We start from the raw sequence: 20,678 nt of genomic DNA, 5'->3' as shown, positions 1-20,678 counted from the left end.
TTTTTTTTTCCTGGCTGATAAATATGGCATTTCTTCACATTTATTTTTGCTTTTCTTTGATTCTTTTCAGAAAAGAGTTTTAGAGTAAAATGCAGGATATACATATTTAACACATTTGTTTCCAAGTATTTAGTAGGTCCAATGCTATTATAAGTTTCTGATTGAATATTTTTAATGATTAGTTCCAGAAGTAGAACTGGTTTTGTATATTGACTGTTGTAGTCAGTTTCTTGGTGCTGTCATAAAATACCTGACCAAGAGCAGCTCCTGGGAAGAAAGGGTTCGTTTTGGTTTACAGACTTGAGGGGAAGCTCCGTGATGACAGGGGAAAATGATGGCATGAGCAGCAAGTGGACATCACCCCCTGGACGATATCAGGGGATCAACAGCAGCAGGAGAGTGTGTAGACAGTGGCCTGGTGAAGCTGCCTGTGACACCAACAAAACGCTGCCTCCAAGATGCTTCAATTCCAAAACGGCCCCAAGCTGGGGACCTAACATTCAGAACACATAGATTTCTGGGGGCACCTAAATGAAATCACCACACTGACCTTATAGTTTTCAACCTTGTTAATTTATAAATTATTATTGCACTTTTAAAGATTCTTTAGGAATTTATGCATCTATTTTGAGGTTGTCTGTGAGTAAAGGCAGTGGAAGGTCTCCTTAGGTACAAATCTATGTCTTTATCTAATTTGATTGCACTGGCCAGGAAGACCAGCAGAGTCCTGAATAGAAGAGGTGAGAACAAACATCTTGCACTCAACCTGTATGTTAGGGAGAAAATATTCAGTCTTCTCACCTCCAACCATGCTGCTAATGGGTTTGGTTTGAATGCCTTCTATAGGCATTCCAGTTCCTGTCTATTACTACCTTACTGGAAGGTAACAGTTATGATGGTGAATTTTGTTAAATATAATTTCAGCATATGTGTGAGTGTGTGTGTGTGTACTGTATTACTTTAACTGACTTAAAATGTTAAATAAGCCTTATTATCTAGTAAGAGTGCATCCAATGGCTTGGATTTGCAATTTTTTTCTTTTGGTTGTTTGAAGTAGGATCTCTAGCTCTAGCCCAGGGTAACCTGAAATTCACTATGTAGTCTCAGGGTGGCCTTGAACTCACAGTGATCCTTCTACCTCTGCCTCCTGAGGATTAAAGGTGTGTGCCACTATACCTGGCTGTATCTGTAATTTTTAAAAGTTATTTTGGCCATTTTTTTTTCTTTTTGCTACCACAGCAATACTAGTCTGCTAGAAAAAGTTGGAAAGAATATCTTCCTTTTAAATTTTTTGAAAGTATATGTACAATTGATAGCATTTTATCTTACAGATTTGGTAAAAGTTGTCTATGAAACCACTAAACTGAAGTTTACTTGTGAAAATCTATTCAATATATGCAGAAATATTCAGCTTCCTTTTTCTAATTTTTTTTGTTTTTCCTTCATTTGAGTTGAGCTTTAAAATCACGTTTTGTGGAGAGATGGTCTAGCCATTTAGGTGCTTGCCTGGGAAGCCTAAGGACCCAGGTTCGACTTGTCAGTACACACGTAAGCCAGATGCACATGGTGGCAGATGTGTCTGAGTTTGTTTACGGTAGTTAGAGGCCCCGGTGTGCCCATTCTCTCTCTCTCTTCCTCCTTCCCTCTTTTTCTCTCCTTGTCTCTCGTTCTAATAAAGAAAAAGTAAAAGTGTGTTTCTTGAGGGCTTGAGAGAGGGCTCAGTGGTTAACATTGCTTGCCTCAAAACCTGCCACCCCATTTGTATCTCAGCGTCCATACACAGGGACAAGGGAGCCAGGTGAATACCACAACTCACTGGCTAAATAATATGTTGACTCTGGAGAAAAGTTGACCTTATAGAAGTTGAGAGTGGAGTGGTGGTTCCCAGAGGCCAGTGAGAGTTAGCCACAGGAGAGGTGAAGAAAAGATAATCAGTGGGTACAAACTTATGTTAGATAAGAGTAAGAAGTTCTGGCATGCTATTGTACAGAAAAGTGGCTATAGATAATGACAGACTGCACATTTTACAAAGTTAGAAGAAGTCCATTCCAATGTTTTCACCTTTAAAAATATGTAGTAGTGTTAACTATTAAAATGTTAGTAAAACCATTTTGTTATTATCAATGTAGGTGTGACACGTGTGTGTACTGGGAAACAGGAGATTCATTCTTAGAAAAAAACTATAGACCTCAGGAATCAGTAAACCAGCCATGCTATTTTCATGTGATGGGGTAGCATAGGATGGGAAAGAACAACTATGACATGTAACACTGCAGGTAAGTCTTGGACTTGTTCATGACAGTGAAAATAGCAGATCTTAGAATCACTGTTCAGTTGTTGTTTTAAAGTGAATAGAACAAGAGTAGCGATTCCTTCTGGGATTTGAGTGTTAGACTAGGGACTTGAGGAAGGCGTCCGGAGTTCCAGGACTGTTCGCTTGGCGAGAACTCGTTGAACTACGTATGACTTGGGCACCTTTGCATATCAGGCTTCAATAATTTTACTTAATCAAAATCTTATGTAAAGAAACATGTTTAATTCTGTTGGAGAAATCATTGAAATCAGCAATATTAGCGTTAATCTTAGGAAGTCGGGTGCTAGAGGGATGGCTTAGCAGTTAAGGCACTTGTCCGTGAGGCCTACAGACCCAGGTTTGATTCCCTAGTATCCACGTCAGCCAGATGTACAAGGTAGCACATGGGTCTGGAGTTCGTTTGCAGTGGCTAGAGGCCCTGCTGTGCCCATTCGCTGTCTATCTGCCTATCTATCTCTAATAAATAAAAAAAAAAATATTTTTAAAAGAAAGTGACTCACATTAGCTGCTCTTTCGGGGTTCAAAGTTACTCCGTAGCAAACAGCCCATAGAAATCATATCCAGATGATGTCAGCATACACACCTACCTATAAAATTAGACAAAGCAAGATTACATATTTCAGCCTTGTGAAACATTTAGTTGTTCCTAGTCATGAGAACAAAGCAAAAATTCTATTTTTTAAAAAATTGGACTCATTTTCTTGTATAGCTGTATTTTACATGCAAGGGTGAGTAGGCTTATCTTTAAAATTAAAATGCAGATTGTTTATTTTTAATCTTTGAGAATAGAATGCTGACTTAACCAGCTTTTTTTTCCCAGTAACACTTATTGTTTTCTAATTATGGCTATATGGAATCTTTACTCTTTAAGAACCTTACTTTGGAATTGACTGTTACCAAGCTATTATCAAAATATAACTAAAAGAAATTACATTTGAGAAAAATAGCATTAGTTTGATTTTATAAAACAATAGCCTTCATTCATTTTATTTCATGAATAACTTATTCTAGCTCCATAAACAAATCCCTTCACTGAGCTATTAGGTAACATCAACTTCAATTCTCTATAAAATTTTCCTTATAAAGGTATACATAAATTATTTAAAATGTCTTTTTCATATGTGAGCTTGAAAACCATATCCTTTATAATATAATATTAATGAAACATTTAAATAGCAAATTTTGCTTCAAGTTCAATGCCAGGAATCTACCATCTAGCTCTATAAACAAAAAAATTCTATACATTTTTGTAACTATTATTGTTTTGTGTGTGTGTGTGTGAGGTAGGGTCTTACTCTACCTCAGGCTGACCTGGAAGTCACTATGTAGTCTCAGGGTGGCCTTAAACTCATGGCGCTCCTCCTACCTCTGCTTCCCAAGTGCTGGGACTAAAGGCATGCACCACCACATCTGGCCTATTGTTTTGTTTTTAATAACCCATTCTCTATTCATTCTTCCTTTTGTTACAGTTTTAAAAAAAAACTCAGAAGAATGTTAAAACTGAAAATATCCACTATCATTTTTTTTCATAAATATCACTTCCATTGTTCTACCTGATATCATTTATCTCCTTCATTAATCTTTATTGTAATTATCCTATTGTTTTTAATTATAAGTATCTTTAAGTTATTTGAAGAAACAGGAATGGACAGAGGGAGTATAAAATAAATTTTCACTGAAATGCATTTGCATTTCATTAGTTTCTGAATCAATATTATTTCTCATTTCAAGAGCAGCCCAAATGAGCTGAAAGGAAAAGATGAAGAGAACTGCATGAGCTGATTTGCAAAAAGCAAAGTTTGGGATTGTGTGACTGTGGTTCAGGTTACTTAATGTAGTCAACATCAAAGAACATAGGGCCTAGCCTCATGCTTTAAACTGTCATTGTACTTTACAGACCCAACATAGTGCCATGAGTATAAAAGATGGACAGTCAAGGCAAGGAAAATTGCTCAGTGGTTAAGGCTCTTGCTTGAAAACTTGGCAGCCTGCCGAGTTCAAGTCCCTGGCATCCACAAAGCTACACGCAAAGTTGCAAACATGCCTGTGATCCCAGTGCACTTATGGTAATGGGAGAGAAGAACCCTCATTCACTGGCAATGGGAGTGCAAACTTGTGCAACCACCACGGAAATTAATGCGGAGAGTCCTGAGAAAGATGAAAATAGAACTACCAACAGGGCCAGTTATGCCTTTACTGGGTGTGGTGGTTTGATTCAGGTGTTCTGAATGCTAGGTTCCCAGCTGATGGGGATTTGTGAATTAACGCCTCCTGGAGGCAGTGTTATTATTGGGGGCAGGCTTGTGGTGTTATAGCCAGTGTCCTTCTGCCAGTGTTTGGCACAGTCTCCTGCTGCTATTGTCCACCTTGTGTTGGCCAGGGGCTGATGCCCACTCTCTGCTCCTGCCATCGTTTTCTCTGCCATCATGGAGCTTCCCCTGCCACTGAGCCTATAAGCCAAGATAAACCTCTTTTTTCCACAGAAGCTGCTCTTAATTGGATGATTTCTACCAGTAATGTGAGCCTAACTGCAACACTGGGCATTTACCCTAAATGTTCCATGCTTCACTACAGAGAAATTTGCTCAACCATGTTTATAGCTGCTCAATTCATTATAGCTAAGAACTGGAATCAACCAAGGTACCCATCATTAGACAAATGGATAATGAAGTTGGATTACATATACACAATATAATTCCACTCAGCAGTAAGAAAAAAATGACACAATGAAGTTTGTAGGGAAGTGGATAGATGCACAAGGTGGTACATGCATCTGGAATTCATTTGTAATGGCACTGGAGAGATGGCTTAGCAGTTAAGGCACTTCCCTGCAAAGACTAAAGGACCCAGGTTTGATTACCCAGTACTCACATAAGCCACATGCATATGGTGTCTGGAGTTTGTTTGCAGTGGCTGGAGGCCCTGGTGCACTTCTCTCTCTCTCTAATAAATAAATTAATTAATTAAAATACAAATATAAAACAATATCTTCAATGGACCGTGAAAATACAAATGCTATTATGTAAGTTTCCTTGTGTAATATATTTCTTTTTGCTGTTTTTTTAAGATGTACAAACCTGCAAACTCTTTATTAAATTCTCCCATTTCGTCTGTGCAGACAAAAATGCACATGACGTTCAGAATCTCAATAACATCTCACAATCACACATCATGAACAATATATTCCTCCATTGATATTCAAACATCTTAAAATTAATATTGCATACCAAGCAACAGAAAGGAAGGAAATAACTTTGTTCAAATGCCTAAGAATCCCATACACAACAAGTGAGAGCTGGGTGTGCTGGCACGTTCCTTTGACCGGAGCCCTCAGGACGAAGAAGTGGGAGGATCGCTGTGAGGGTGAGGCCACCCTGGGCTGGACCGAGACCCCACCTCATGAGAGGAAAATAAAGGTATATTCTACACAGTTTAATTCTGTCTAACTAAATTTAAGAATATTCAGATTCAGCCTAGAAAAACCTTGGCTTTTCCCCCACTCATAACGGGTTTATGAGGCGTCATTAAGTGATCATGTGTCTTGATAAATATGCCCAAATCTCATAAGCCTAAAAAATATGTTTGTCGGAATGATGCAAATCTGAGACGTACTGAGGTTCAGCTTTCCTAGAAGCGTTCGTTGCAGAATTCTTGTCAGGCTTCATCCTCGGATGTGAGCACTCGGGGTTAAGGAACTCCACGCTGAAGCTCCGCACAGGTGACAAGTAATTCCTGGCCACCTTTTCAGACCTTTGGGACTGTGACATAACATGACACCACATGAGAGGAAGAGCCGACTTTATCACAGTGCTCTTACTTCTGTGCTGAGACAAGTGGGTTCTTCAGTGGCTTTTTCCAGTCAAATCTTTCGACAGACATCATTCTCTGCAGATAGTAATCATAACCCTCATTTTCAATGTGCAGTGTTTCATGACAAATTTGTATTCACGGCTTACGCTAACCAATGAGGAATGAAATGCCGTTGGTGTAAGTGACCCTTTTTAATAGCTATTAATCAGTATAATTCAGTTCCTATTATATATTAAATATTGCCTTTCTGTAATGATTCTGAAAGGCATGGTCATTTATGAGGTGTTTCTGTGTGAACTTCCAATTCAAGTTAGGAAGTAGAAGAGAGGCTTAAGGAATCATACACAAGCACAAATTGGGAGCATGTTTGTGGTGCACATGCATCTATGCACCTTACATATTGCAGGCGTGTGCAAACTAAAGCCATGCTGTGCATGGACACAAACACAAAGGTAGAGACATTTAATGTGATTTAAAGCACTGCCTTGTTAGTTTAGAGCTGCCATAGAAAGTACTAAGTGCTGGGTGGCTTAAAACAACAGAGGTAACTTATTGTCCATGCTAGAGACAAGGAGTTGAGAATAAGTTAATGTCCACGCTAGAGACAAGGAGTTGAGACTAACTTATTGTCCTCGCTAGAGACAAGCAGTTGAGAATAAGTTATTGTCCGTGCTAGAGACAAGGAGTTGAGAATAAGTTATTGTCCTTGTTAGAGACAAGGAGTGGAGAATAACTTATTGTCCTCGCTAGAGACAAGGAGTTGAGAATAACTTATTGTTCTCACTAGAGACAAGGAGTGGAGAATAACTTATTGTCTGCACTAGAGACAGGGAGTTGAGAATCAAGGTGCCACCAGAGCCAGACTCACAGGGGCCTGAGTGGGGCTCCTCCACCTTGTCTGGCTCCTGCTGGCCGGGTGGCCATCTTCAGGTTGCTTTGGCTCGAAGATTCCTCACCTCACTCTCAACCTTCTCCCTCACACTTCAGAACGCTCTTACTTCCCTTCTCTGTGCACTTGTTTGTGTCCACGTTCTTCTCCATTTCCTTTGCTTGTTTTTATTTTTTAAACCTTTTTATTCAGAACCTCCATACACACAGTAGGAAGGCAGTCATGGTAGATTTAAGCCACCCCCTTTTGATGCATTTTTACTGGCAAGTTCCATGTCCAGATAGTCACCTTCTGGGGTACTGGTACGGAAGCCTTTGTCAATCATCTTGATGGACAAAACTCAACCAACAAAATTCTGAAAGACCTTTATTGAACTTTTATAATAATAATGATCAGTGAACAGGATGCCAGGTAGAACTGCCAGAAGGAGCCCTGTGTTTATTTAGTACTGAGCATGTGTCTCCCTGAATTCTGAGGTCATACCTGTATGTGAATTTTACCTCTATGGAGGAAACTGAGGCACAAAGAATTTAAAAAGTGTACTCAGCATCTCACAGCTATGATGATAAAGGCAGGAGTCAAAAACTTAAATGTGTCTGAATCAAGGGCAGCTTCTCATAACCACTGTCGTTCATATTGGTTGTTTGTGACAGTTTCATCCTAGCCCAGGCTGACTTGCAACTCTCGGTAACCCAGAGTGGCCCAGAGTGCCGGGCAATCCTGTACCTGAGCCTCCCAAGGGCTGGGATTGGAGGAGGCTTGTGCCATTCTACCTGGCTATAGTCAGTGACATTCTCTTAAACTTCTTCATGCCAGGAACCCCTTAGTAAGCCCCAGTGTCCTATGGGTACCTATTTTAAAAGTATAAAGCACACACATTATAAAAATATACAATGTCAGGCTGGAGGGATGGCTTAGGGGCTAAGGCACTTGTCTGCAAAGCCAAAGGACCCAGGTTCGATTCCCCAGGACGCACGTAAGCAAGTTGTACAAGGGGTCACATGCATCTGGAGTTCTGTTGCAGTGGTTAGAGACCCTGGCACAACCATTATCTCTTTGTCTATCTTCTCTCTCTCTCTCTCTCTCTCGCTCGCTCGCTCTCTCTCTCTCTCTCTCTCTCTCTCTGTCTCTCTGCTTGAAAATAAACTACTTAAGTTAAATTATATATATATATACAGTATCATTCAATTATATTTTTCTTTAAAACATTATCTTAGCTACACAAAATCCATTTTTAAAGTTTTTTGTTCATTTTTATTTATATATTTATTTATTTGAGAGTGACAGAGAGAGAAAGAGGCAGCTAGGGAGAGAGAATGGGTGTGCCAGGGCCTCCAGCCACTGCAAATGAACTCCAGATGCATGTGCCCCCTTGTACATCTAGCTAACGTGGGTCCTGGGGAATTGAGCCTTGAACTCAGGCCCTTAGGCTTCACAGGCAAGCACTTAACCACTAAGCCATCTCTCTAGCCCAAAATCCATTTTGTATGTAAAAAAATTTACAGATATGAATGATTCCCTAATTTATCATGCATAATATTAGTTTTCTTTATTAATATGTAAGATTACATTTAGTAACTATAATGTCAAGGTAATGGTAACTATAAAAAATATTTCTCAATTTGCCACAAAACTAAAATGCTATTAAAATCTGGGTGATTTCTTTTAGTGACAGAATTATCTAAATTGCTAATACTTCTGTGATTTCTTTCCCAACTTAATAATTGAACACAATGATACATTTTAATTAGAGTTTTGTAAAATAAAAGCTACAAATTTTCCCATGAAAATTCACAGACTCTTATGGGGTACCAAGGAGAAACCCAAAAGCCCCAGCTAAGAATTGGTGGCAGATTTAGGTTTCATACTTGATTATTTAATAAGCATGCTTGAAAAACTAGTTTCACTGGCCTTCATTTTATTGTTAATATTTTTAGGACAGCATAACACTTCTCAGTGTCTGACATGTAGCTCAGTTAGAAGAGTGCTTGCCTATCATGCACGAAGCTCTGGGTTCAAGCCGCAGCGCTGTGTAAACCAGGTGTGGAGATGCATGACTGTAATTTCAGTGCTCTTGAGGTAGAGGCAGGAGGGTCAGAAGTCCAAAGTCATCGTTGGCTACATAGCAAATTCGTCAGTAAAACGCCTACGAGACCCTCTATCACAAAAATGCACTGTGCACTCGTGTTGTGTAAACTAGGTGAGCCACTTTGCTTATCATTCTTCAATGCCCTTGAGGACGGCTGCAAGGAGGTGGTCACGTGCAGTAGGCTTTGTACACGTAGCAGTGTTCCTGAAACCTAATGTGAGTGAACAATGAGCCCAGAGTCCCTTGCGTGCAGTGGTTTGGTTGTCGCTCATCTGATTTCAGCACTCAATGTGTGTTACAAACTTGGGGGCTCCTTGTGCGGCATTAATATGGGTTAGTTTGATGAGGCAACAAAGACAACAGGAAGGAGCTTAGGAAGAGGAGTTAACAAGGTGAAGGCCAAGAGGGCATCGCATACAAGTTTTTAGAGGCCTCTCCACTAATTTTTCCATTGTATCTCCTAATAATTTCCTGACCTCCACTGAAAAATTGACTGCCCATACCAAAAGTGCCCTGCAAAGTCACACGACCAGAGAAAGAATTTCTCTTTAAGACACAATTTCGTTTTCTATTATTAAGTGCATTAGAATAAAGAAAAAAATTAACCTAGTAACACCAATACATTTTCTAAGAACAGCCAACTGTAAAAGAAAGCAATAAAGCAAGCAGTTTGTAAATTTTCCTTTTACAACACTCTTGTTAAACTAATTTCAGTGTCCTGCCTCCAGGAGCAGCTTAGCGAGGATACACTTTAAGTGATTATTCCTAAATAGGTTATTATTTTAAATGGAGTCCTTAAGAGTCACATGTGCGGCATTTGGTTAATCCATTACATTTGCAATTACCAACCAGGGCTTTTTATGGCAGGAAGATGATTTTATATGCTCCATGGCTGCACTTAGGACAGAAGGCAGCCCATGCCACTCCTCTTGAAAAGCATTACGGGAGGACTATCCTGGGCCCAGGGGTGATTAAGCTTTGTAAATCACTTCTGAAGTACAACAGAAATGGCCTCTTCTAATCCCGTGTCTCTGAGGAGTGAAAGGGACAGAATCATTCTGCTCCTGGAGGCAGCCCGAGTGTCCCTTTCAGCCACCACGGTGGAGCATTGGAGCTGCGGAAGGAGCACCCAATTGTACAGCCTTGACAGGGGTGCCTTGAGATACGTCCCCACAGACACATGGGAGACTCAAAATTTGATCTACCCAGTCCAAAAAACTCGGCGCTAGATGTAACTTAGAACATTATTATAAGACTTTGACTTGATTTTAATTCACAATATGTCATTTTATTCGCCTTTTGATGTTAAGTTACATAGCTTTCTCAGAATTTAGTCAAAATAAAGATAACCACTTTCCTGGTAGGATAAATTTAAGAAATGGATGCTAAGAGATGCTTTGTGTAAGTATTGAGCCCTGACCCCAGCCCAGAGTAAATGTCAATAAGGAACGATTGTTGCAGGGTTGAGAGCTGAAGATGCCCTTCTGAGCTCTGGATGGGCTTAGAACTCTCCAAGCTGTCAAGAATTTGTCTGCAATCAGCGAAGAATTAAAAAAAAAAAAAAGTACTCACAAAGAAGTGTAAGTTATGAAACGAAGAACACAGATAAGAGAGAAGAAAATCAGGAAAACTTTCAAGTTGAGGGGGTCATGCCCAGCTTGGAGAGGTCCACAGAGGGAAAGTCCGGGAAGCGCACAGGACAACGTGAACCAGGGACTTTTTATAAATTAGAGAACTAGAAGGAGGAGGATGGCCATGAGTTTGAGACCAGCCTAGAGCTGTGAGTTCAAGTGACTTCAAGGTCAGCCTGGGTTAGACTGAGATCCTCCCTCAAAAAAAGACAAAACAAATTAATAATAATAATAATCAATTGGAATGAGTTTCATTGCCAAGTTCAAATGCATATGAAGGACCTGAATTGGTTGGTGGACTTGGGAAGAGCTTACAAAGAGCCTGTCATCAGAGGGACAAACCCAGGAAAAGCTAAGCATGGAGAATCAGGAAGTTACTTCTTATTGCCATCCTGAATCAGAGTAAATTTCTCTTCCATCCTGCTACAGCAGGGTGGCGTCTATGTTTGTTGGGGTCTGTGCTCCTAAACTGACTGCCTGCAAAAGAAAGCTACCTCGTTCCTAGCCTCTGTCACTATAATTGTTATTATTGTTTGTTGAAAGACATAAATGAGCCTACTCACCCTCTACCTCAAAGAGGCTTAGGGTTTGACTTTTCCAGTTAGATTCTCACCCAAAAGCATTAAAGTGAAAGATTTTCTAAAGGTGTGAAGGGTCAACTGGAAGTTGGTTCCACTTGAGAGTTCCTGAAGAGAGTAAGACTTAAGCTGGAGAAATCAAAATGAGTTGGCAAGTCCAGAAGAGAAATGTAAGACTAAAGCACAGAGAAAGACGTGTACGTTTACAAGTGCAAGTTGCAAGTCTGATCGCATTTGATTGTGTGCATCTGACCTACAAAGAAAGAGCGATTCTCAGCTTTCTTGCTTGGGTGGCAGAGTGGACTGTGCTGAGTAAATCACACGGCCAAGGAGCTCCCGCGGGGCGCTGGCTTAATGGGAAAGTGGCCATTGCTTAGCTATGCTCTTGTGGACTGCTCGGTGGTCACCCAGAGGTTGTAAACACATAACTAAATGCTTACCTGGACCTAAGGCAGGAAGCCCTGATCTTGATCCCACCCAGCATGTGTACGGTAACCACAGCTATTGGATATCATAGTTACCTGTCACAAAATACCACAGGTGAATGGCTTAAACAACAGAAATTTATTTCTCACAGTTCTGGAAGCTGAGAAGTTCAAGGTCATGAGGTTCGCACATTAGCTTTCTGGTAAAGGTTCCTTGTCGGTCTTCAGGCTGCCTCCTTATTATGAACACATATAGCCCTTTTTCTCTATATGCATGCAGAGACAGAAAACACAAGCTCACCGGTGTGTGTGTGCATGCACACTGAGTATGAGTGTTTGTATGTTGCTACATGGGTGTATGCACATACATGCAGAGGCTGGAGGTCAATGTGAGGTGTCTTACTCTATTATTTTCTGCCTTATTTTTGGAGACAGGATCTCTCATTGAACCAGAGATCACCAATTTGGATAGGCTGTTTCACCAGCTTGCACTTAGGAAGAGCCTGTCTTGCTCCCCCAAACTCCACCCCTGTGTGCTGAGATTTTAGGTACTCACTTTCACAGCCAGAATTTCTGTGGGTTCTGCAGTTCCTTTTGTGTCTCTTTCTAATAAAAATGTTAATCTCATTATATCAGGTTCCCCACAATATGACCTCATTTAACCTTCAACACTTCATTTGAATTTCTGTCTTTGAATGAAGCTATTTTTGGTATTAGAGTTTCAAAACATGATTTTAGGTGAAACAACCTTTTAGTGAATACCAGATAGGATAAATAGTGAAATCCAGTGTAGACAAAATGATAGCTGGAACTTCCCAAGGACAAAAGTAGGATGGAATCTTGCCATACAAGGTGGGTGGTAGAACAGGCACCAAAGTTACTGCAAACAGCAGTCAGAGAGAAAGGCGCCAGCTGAGGATGAGAACGGGGTAAAACACTCTAATGGAAAAGTCAAGTATAAAGTAATAAACCAGTAAGAGCTACTTGGTTATCCTATGTGCACTTGATAGTCAGTCAAAAGCATTGGTAAAAAGCAAAAAAAAAAAAAAAAAAAGAAAGAAAAAAGAAAAAGAAAAAAAGAAAAGAAAAGAAATCTTTGAATGGCATTGTTTTAATGTCAATTTTTATAATGTCTATAAAAATACAATGTGTTCCAATTGTCTATAAAAAGTCCTTCTGATATAACAAGTTGCATCCTATTTTTTTAGTGTATAGTAAGTGTACAAAATAATGATTTTTATGATGATGAGGCAGTTTGGGGAACCCCCAAAGTAGATGAATTTCTCTTGGCTAAATGTAGGGATTGTCTTTGGGCCTGCAGGGGAGGGTTCTAGATCATCTCACTTTGCTACAGGTTACAAATATCAGAAAGAAAAATCTAGCTGTTTTCTTACCTCCTAAAACCTCATCAGAGAAGGTGAATGATTGCCTCCCCTCTTACCTCTTTCTCTCCTGGGAGTGGAAGGAAGAAGGTGAAGGGATTAGTCCTTTCCCAAAAGAGCTGACCCCAGACACCTGATGTCAGGGCTGGACTGAGTAGCCCAACCACCCATCAAGGGACCCCACACAAAAAGCCCCAACCCGGATCTTGAGGTGGACTTCTCGTTGAGCCAGACCCCTGCCCTTCTTCCATCTCTTACAATCTACATCTAGTAAAATCTCTGTGCGTCTTTCCCTCTGGTCTGTGAATTTCAATTCTTTTCTAAGACAAGAATTCAAAGGTTAGTGTCTCAGTGAGAGCTTCACATGATTCTTCTGTTTTCCAGGACCTTGGTCCCAGGGCTACTGTTTACCCAAGAGCCAAGATAAGGCGGCAAGGATCTTAAAGATACCCCCAATTTTCCATATCAATGAGAGTTTCATACATGCATCTACCCATATTTTGTTGATATATGACACCCCATTAAGTATACTTAGCTCCTCTCCCTCTTCCCATCATTCTGCATCTTCTCCCTCAATCATCCCCTTTCTACTTTCATTTCTTCAAAAAAAAAATGTATTAGAAATAAGTTTGTTATGTTCCATGATTGGAAGAAAGTGAGGATGTATGTGCTATTGCTACAATTTCACAAGCTGCAACTTGTCAAACATATATAGTGTTTAGCATTGTGTGAGCGAATGCTCTCTACTAATGACATTAAAAATTGAATTATCAGGGATGGACAGGTAGCTCAGTGGTTAAAAATGCTTGCTTCTGAAAATTGAGTTATATGAATTTATGCTCTCTTAAATCACACTTACCTCACTGCTGTCTCCAAAGGCATTGTGTATCTCTTCATGTTAAAGTTTGAAAAGGGGTGCTAATGTGTTTATATATTTTCTTTTCTTCTATTTTCTTTTTTGAGATAGGGTCATACCTTAGGTCTTGAGTGTGTGGCAATTCTCCATTTTCTCAACTTTTAGGATTTTATGCATGTGCTTCCATGCCCAGCTATTTATTGAGCACATAATGAAGTAATGACAGTTTTCCACATGCATTTGAAATGGTACCTTTGCTTATATTTTAAGCAGACTTTTTGCACCATTTACATATAAGAAGAAATTTATGTTAGCACTACTTATGTTATTTCATTGATTTCTAAAATAATAAAGAAATGATTGGTAGTAGAGGGGAAGTCTTGAAAATGACTTCTGTTTATTTGAGGAAATTTTCAGTAGTTAGTGCATTGCCAAATGTTTTCATTGCTCAACAAAATACGCGTATCACCCAAGGCACTGTCTATTACAGTCTTAAAACATGTATTTAAAAGAATGGAGAGGAAAACCAAGTCAGATTTTGAAGTTACAATTTTAGCAAACATTGTAAATGATGGCTCTGTAGCCTGACCTTGTCTGTCTTCACAGAGTGCAGCTCGCCAAAGACTCGCTGTTGTTTTCTCACTCCCCACTCTCCCCCTTCATAAATAAACACGTGTATTCATAGATTGAGTTCTGATTTGGGGTTTTGCTTTGTTTGGGAAGACAAACGTGATCTTTCTTTGACGAGGCCAACAAAAGCATTTGTAACCATTATTCCTTTGTATATTAACATGACTGGCTAAAACTTTTTATTCCCTCTTAGTGACAACTCGCTTCACAAACTAAGATCAACACTAAGTTGGACTTGTACGGCTACATCGAGGTGTCTGGAAATTCTCCCGTGAAGAGCCTCAGTGATATAGACAAGACTGCATGAGGCAAGCTAAGAAAGTTTTGCAGCAAGCATGTCTATCAACAGAGGAACTTTTAAGGACCTATAGAGGTAGTTACGTCTAACTCGTCTTCTTTCGGATATGAGAAGTGTGTCGGTTATATCCTCTTTTCCCAGTGATCTTTTCTTCAAGAGCTCAAGTATGATTAAATTCGGTTATGTAAACAGAACTCACTATGACCAGAGGCAGGCTGGGATGCTGGAACTGCCATGAAATCAACACTTGAAACTATAGCAAGAGGAAGAGAAGAATTAGAAGCATCCATAGATCCACGGACGTTTGAGGAGAAAGTCTTTTCGGAAGATCATCCAGTCTGCTGTCTCATCTCACAAAAAGGAAATGGGAGGGAAAGAAGCAGAGCGTCTCCATGGGGCTAATGCCCCAGGGAGACTGGGCGCCCTGGGGTCTGGCAGCCATATCCTCCATCACTTCATCGGCTCTTTGATCACATGGAGGTAAATGAGGCAAGAAAGGAAGCAAAAGATAAGGAATTATCAGGGACATAAAGAAAGCTTGGGGATTGAAATTAGAAAGCAAATGCTAGAATGGAAATTGGAGTGGAATGAATCTGAGCAAAATGCAATTGAGGAGTTTCAAAAGACAGGATTTTCTTTTTTAAAGAAACAATCCAGAGTTTAACACCACCAACAACAACGTTTGATTGGGTTTATTTAAAAACCTCACAGTTGTTCCGAGTCAGGGAAAAGTCAGAGACCACCATAAAGAGGCCACAGACGTGAAATCTGCAGACGCTGAGGCAGGCTAGCTGTAGGGCAAAGGAGCGTGAACGGGGAAGCGTGTGTCCCACACCGGACTGCAGGGGTGCAGGAGATGAGGTGATGCCCAAAAACCCAGTGTGTTCCTAATAGCCAGCTTTAGCTGGGAGGGGACAGTGAGAAGAAAGGGAGAAATGCAAGACGCCTAAAGGAACAATCGAGCCTCCTGTGTGAAAGGGCAGCGGCAGTGGCAGCTGCATCCCAAGCCCTTAACGTTGAGAGACAGCTGATCTTGAGCTCACTGTGTCATCCAAGCTGGCCTCAAACTTGTGACACTCCTGCTTCTGCTTTTACTACTGTGATTACAGGCCAGCGCCACCATAGGTGCTTGTAATCATCTTTTAAGGTATTTTCATTCACTGACCCTTTTCAATTTACATTGCAGCATTTGACTACTACCTAGCTCTGCCCCTTCAGCCCTCTGTCCAAGCCCATGTCTGAGCTCAGCCACAGCCTGCAACAGCAAAGTGCATCAGTGTTACGTCATCCAAGTCCTCTTCACACAGGGCAGTGATGTCATCTGAGTGGCCTGGTTTCAACTAAGAAACATTTGAATAGAATACTATTTTCCCTCTAATTATTGTTATAAGGTAGTCATGATTATTCCTATAAATTAGATTATATTCTCAAGGAAAGAATAGTGGTTGAATTATAAAATACAGACATTGTTTCTTCTCCCATTGAACGTATGTTCACTGTTGTGTGAAATCCTCTACAGCACCCATGCTGCAGTGGTCACAGGCGACCACCCAGATTGTAGAAATGATGTCTTAGACCTCAGTGGGTTTCATACTAGTTTTCCAGCCCACAGCAATGTTTTGTATTTTATAAACTTTTGGAAATTTCTAGTAAAAATTGTACCAAACCAGAAAACATATAAGACTGGAAGGCTGGAAATGATAGCCAGTGCTTTCCCCAAAAATGTACTGATTAAGAAAAGTAGGAAAGCAATTCTTCTTTGTCAGTGATGTGCTTCTGTGAGGTTACCTCCTCTTCCTCTTCCTCACTTGCTTATTGTAAAAATTAAAGCACACTTTATGTTATCTATATGCTTTGAAAGAAGAAAAGCAATAACCCCTCTCTGCATTTCCAGGTCAATATTATCTAAATAGTATTTTATTAAAATGCTAACAAAGAATGACTCTTAAATATAAGATGGATAGGGAAATATCTTGGCTTCTTTGAGCTCAAACTAAATCCAGACAAGTCCACCAAAAGCATTCTTTATGTAGCAAATTAAGGAAATTTCACTGATCTATTTTTATTCTGTTATTTTCAACTTACATACTAAGAAAAGCCAAGGGAGGAAATGAAGAAGGTAAGAAAAATCACATTCAGAATAGAAATGCTGTCTTGGACTAGAAAGATTGCTCAGTGGTTAGGGCACTTGCCTACAAAGTCTAAGGATCAGAGTTCGATTCTACAGTAACATATAACGCCAGAGGTACAAGGTGGTGCATGTGTCTGGAGTTCATTTGCAGTTGTTAGAGGCCCCTGGTGTACCCATTCTCTTTGCCCCTCTCTCTCTTTCTCAAATAAATAACTATTTTTTAAAATGAAATGTTGTGGCTTCAAAACAGTGATGAACAGAAATCTTAATAATTTTAGGTGGTGAAAATGGGCTGTGACATGTTAAGCTGTTAAAGTAAAGCTAATTGGTAGTCAAAATGGTGATTAATCGCCACTGATGAAAATAGAGAAATAAGAACTTTTTTCAATATTTTATATTTATTTATCTGTTTATTAGAAAGAAAGAGAGAATGTGAACTCCAGGTCTCTGACCAATGTAAACAAATTCTAGACATATGTGCACCATGTGCATCTGGAGACTTGAACCTAGGTCCTTAGGCTTCATAAGCAAGTGCCTTAATCACTAAGCCATCTCTCCAGCCCTGAATAAAGATTTCTTGATGATGAAATTGCCTCATACATTTTAGATCCCTTTTACCCAGGAATTTAATGCTTTGAATTCTTTTATATATTTATTTAGAATTTCTTAAAGGATTTTTTATTTTACTGGGACAGTTTAACTTGATCCACTAAAATCTCCACAGAGAAGAATTGTATCCAGACTGTAACGTTCACGTGAGACATATGCCTCTCCTTCTGGCCCTTCCACATTCTTCCACAAGTGTGTAAAGCATAGAACTAAAGGGAACTTCAAGTGGTTCTTGTCTAGACTGGAGGTGGAAGTGGCTTGCAGAGATAGAACAGGAAGCCAGGACCAGGATAAGACAAGATTAAAAATAAACGTCAGATGCCATGCCAAGTGCATACCCAGACAGAGTCCCATGGCCATGTGGAAATGTGATGTTTGGAAAATACCAGAAATAAAGTAAGTCAGCAAGAGAGAAATCATATAGTCACTGAAGTTTCCACTGCTTCTCTTCTTTCCTAACCGTTGCTTTACCGTTGCTCTCCAGGATTGACTAGAAGCTGCTCAAGATTAGAGATGATTTACTTAGAATGCTTGTACAATGTGTTTAATATTATTGAAGCAAACAGGAATTCAATATCTATTGGATGAATGCATGGTGTTGCCAACTATAGGGATGGCCTGTCAAGCCATGGAAATCAGTCAATATGCTACACAAGTACACATTGCTTTATTTTAGAAGGCAGTCTAAAAACTAGATTCCATGATATCTAAATTTCAGTAATAAAGACTTTCTACTCCTTTCACATTATGGGCTGTCAAAGTTCAGAAATGTAGAGCTAAAAATGGAGATTACACTTTCCAGATGGTTTTCAGCTATGGTGGAGTAAGAAAAGGATTTCCTATAGGTAAACAAATAACAATGGAGTAGTAATAAAAGCTTCTATAGGACTCCAAGCTCATTGGAAATGAAAACGGTATAACACTTAAACACGCAGTTAGCACTGTGTCCGCACAGGCCCTCTGGCGGATCTCAAGGCTTCCTTTTTAATTTTGGCAGCTCTTATCTGATGTCAAGACATGTGACCAAAGCCAGCATTTAATCTTCCAGCACCACAAAGGATGCCACATTGTCCATGCAAGTTGTTTTGGGGAGTTTTGACCTAGACTTAGTATTTTTTAATACTACAAAACCAAGTTTAACTGAAATGCTGTATTACTCGCAAGGAAACAGAGTCTAAAATACAGTGAAGAGGAAAACACAACTGAAGGAGAAGATCTCAGTTTCCTTCCCACCTGACAGTTCAACCCTGCAAAGACATCAAAGGAGGACTGCCAAGGTATATGTAAATACCAATGATGTTTTCTGAAACAGAAGTGAGAAAAGGGAAGAAATGCTCTGTAGACTGAGGCAAGTGCCCTTTAACTTAAGCCAAATACAGTTTTTAAAAACCTTTCAAGTAAATTTAAAAGTATTTTAAACTGAATGAGAATTGTTAATATGTAAATTTAGAAAGAATTCATACCTAGAGCCGAGCGATGGCTTATCGGTTCAGGCACTTGCCTGAGAAGCCTAAGGACCCAGGATTAATCCCCCAGTACCCAAATAAGCCAGACGCACAAGGCGGTGCACATGTCTGGAGCTCATTCCTGATGCACACGCACACGTATTTTCTCTCTTTTTCTTCTCCTTCTCCTTCTTCTTTTTCCTTCTCCTTTCTCCTTCTTCTCCTCCTCCTCCTTCTTCCTCTTCTTCTCTCATAAATAAATAAATAGTTTTTAAAAGAGGGAAACAATTTACGTCTGCTGCTGACAACCAAGTCAGAAGCTCTTAGGCGACAGTGGAAGCTTGTGTTATCACCCAGCTAACTGCAGAAGGTGCGTCCATCCCAGACTTCTAACTCCATGTGCTCGCGCCCTTTGATCCGTGCTTCTCTCACCCTCCGTTGGGGAACCTGATTTCTGCAGATGGTAGTGAGTAGTAGGAAGACCCAAGATCCACCAGGATGACAAGGAAAGGAAGCCGGGTGCCTACCACAAGAAGGGTCACATCTACCAGGGCCCAGGGTGCATTAAAAACAAGCACGTTGAATCTGAGTGCTGCTTTCGTGGCTAACAAGAAGGCCTTCTCCGGGGAGATGGCAGTAAATACTGTAACTCAAAATTCATCAAAGTAGAAAATAAGAGGCTGCCAAGACCCCAACTGTCAAGTAGACTTCTAACATGCCCTGCTAGGCTCTGAGAAGAATGAAGAGCCACAGGACAGGAGGCGATCTGTGAGACATTTCCCTGGCCATAGGAGCTGACTGGTCATTCATGACTCCACAGTGAGGAGCCGTACCACATGCAAGAGGACCCTCAGGGAAATGAGGATCAAGGAGAAGGGATGTAAGATGGTTATTCAATGGGAAAATGACCAACTTGCAACATGTTCATATATTAAAGTTGCCAATAAAAGTTTTTAACAAATACAAATTGAATATTTTTTTTGGTAAAAGAATTATTGTTTTTTTGTTTTTGTTTTTGTTTTTGAGATAGGGGCTCACTCTAGCCCAGGCTGACCTGGAATTAACTATGTAGTCTCAGGGTGGCCTCCTCCCTCTGCTTCCTGAGTGCTGGGAGTAAAGGCGTGCGCCACCACGCCCGGCTGAAATTATTGTTTTTATTTTAAATTTATTTTCCCCAAAAGTTTTAAATTCACATGATGCTGGATAATAAATAATACAGAAGTATTAACATTGTCTGATAGGTGAAAGCAAGGATTAACTTATAATGAGATAAAGACAGAATTTCAGTTATGTGGGAAATTATACCTATTTTTATAAATGTACATGCAGCTATGGAGTAGTAAGGTGCCACAATATAGAGATATTCCAAGTTACCTCGGAAACCTGAAGGGAAACTAGAGGGAACAAATGGGATAAAAGTCAAAAGTATTAGGTGTTTTTTTTTTTGGGGGGGGGGCTCTATGAGAATTTGGCCTATCTTTATCCTTACATATGTATGTGAATGTTTTCCTGATAAAGAATAGGGAAAGTTTAACTTTTGTCACAGCCCAGAGGACTTGGAGTGCGTCGTCAGAGTCCCTCACAAGACACT

The sequence above is a fragment of the Jaculus jaculus genome, chromosome 14 (assembly GCF_020740685.1).
Source record: "Jaculus jaculus isolate mJacJac1 chromosome 14, mJacJac1.mat.Y.cur, whole genome shotgun sequence".
In the NCBI taxonomy this organism is placed as follows: Eukaryota; Metazoa; Chordata; class Mammalia; order Rodentia; family Dipodidae; genus Jaculus; species Jaculus jaculus.
This window is presented reverse-complemented; position numbering follows the sequence as displayed.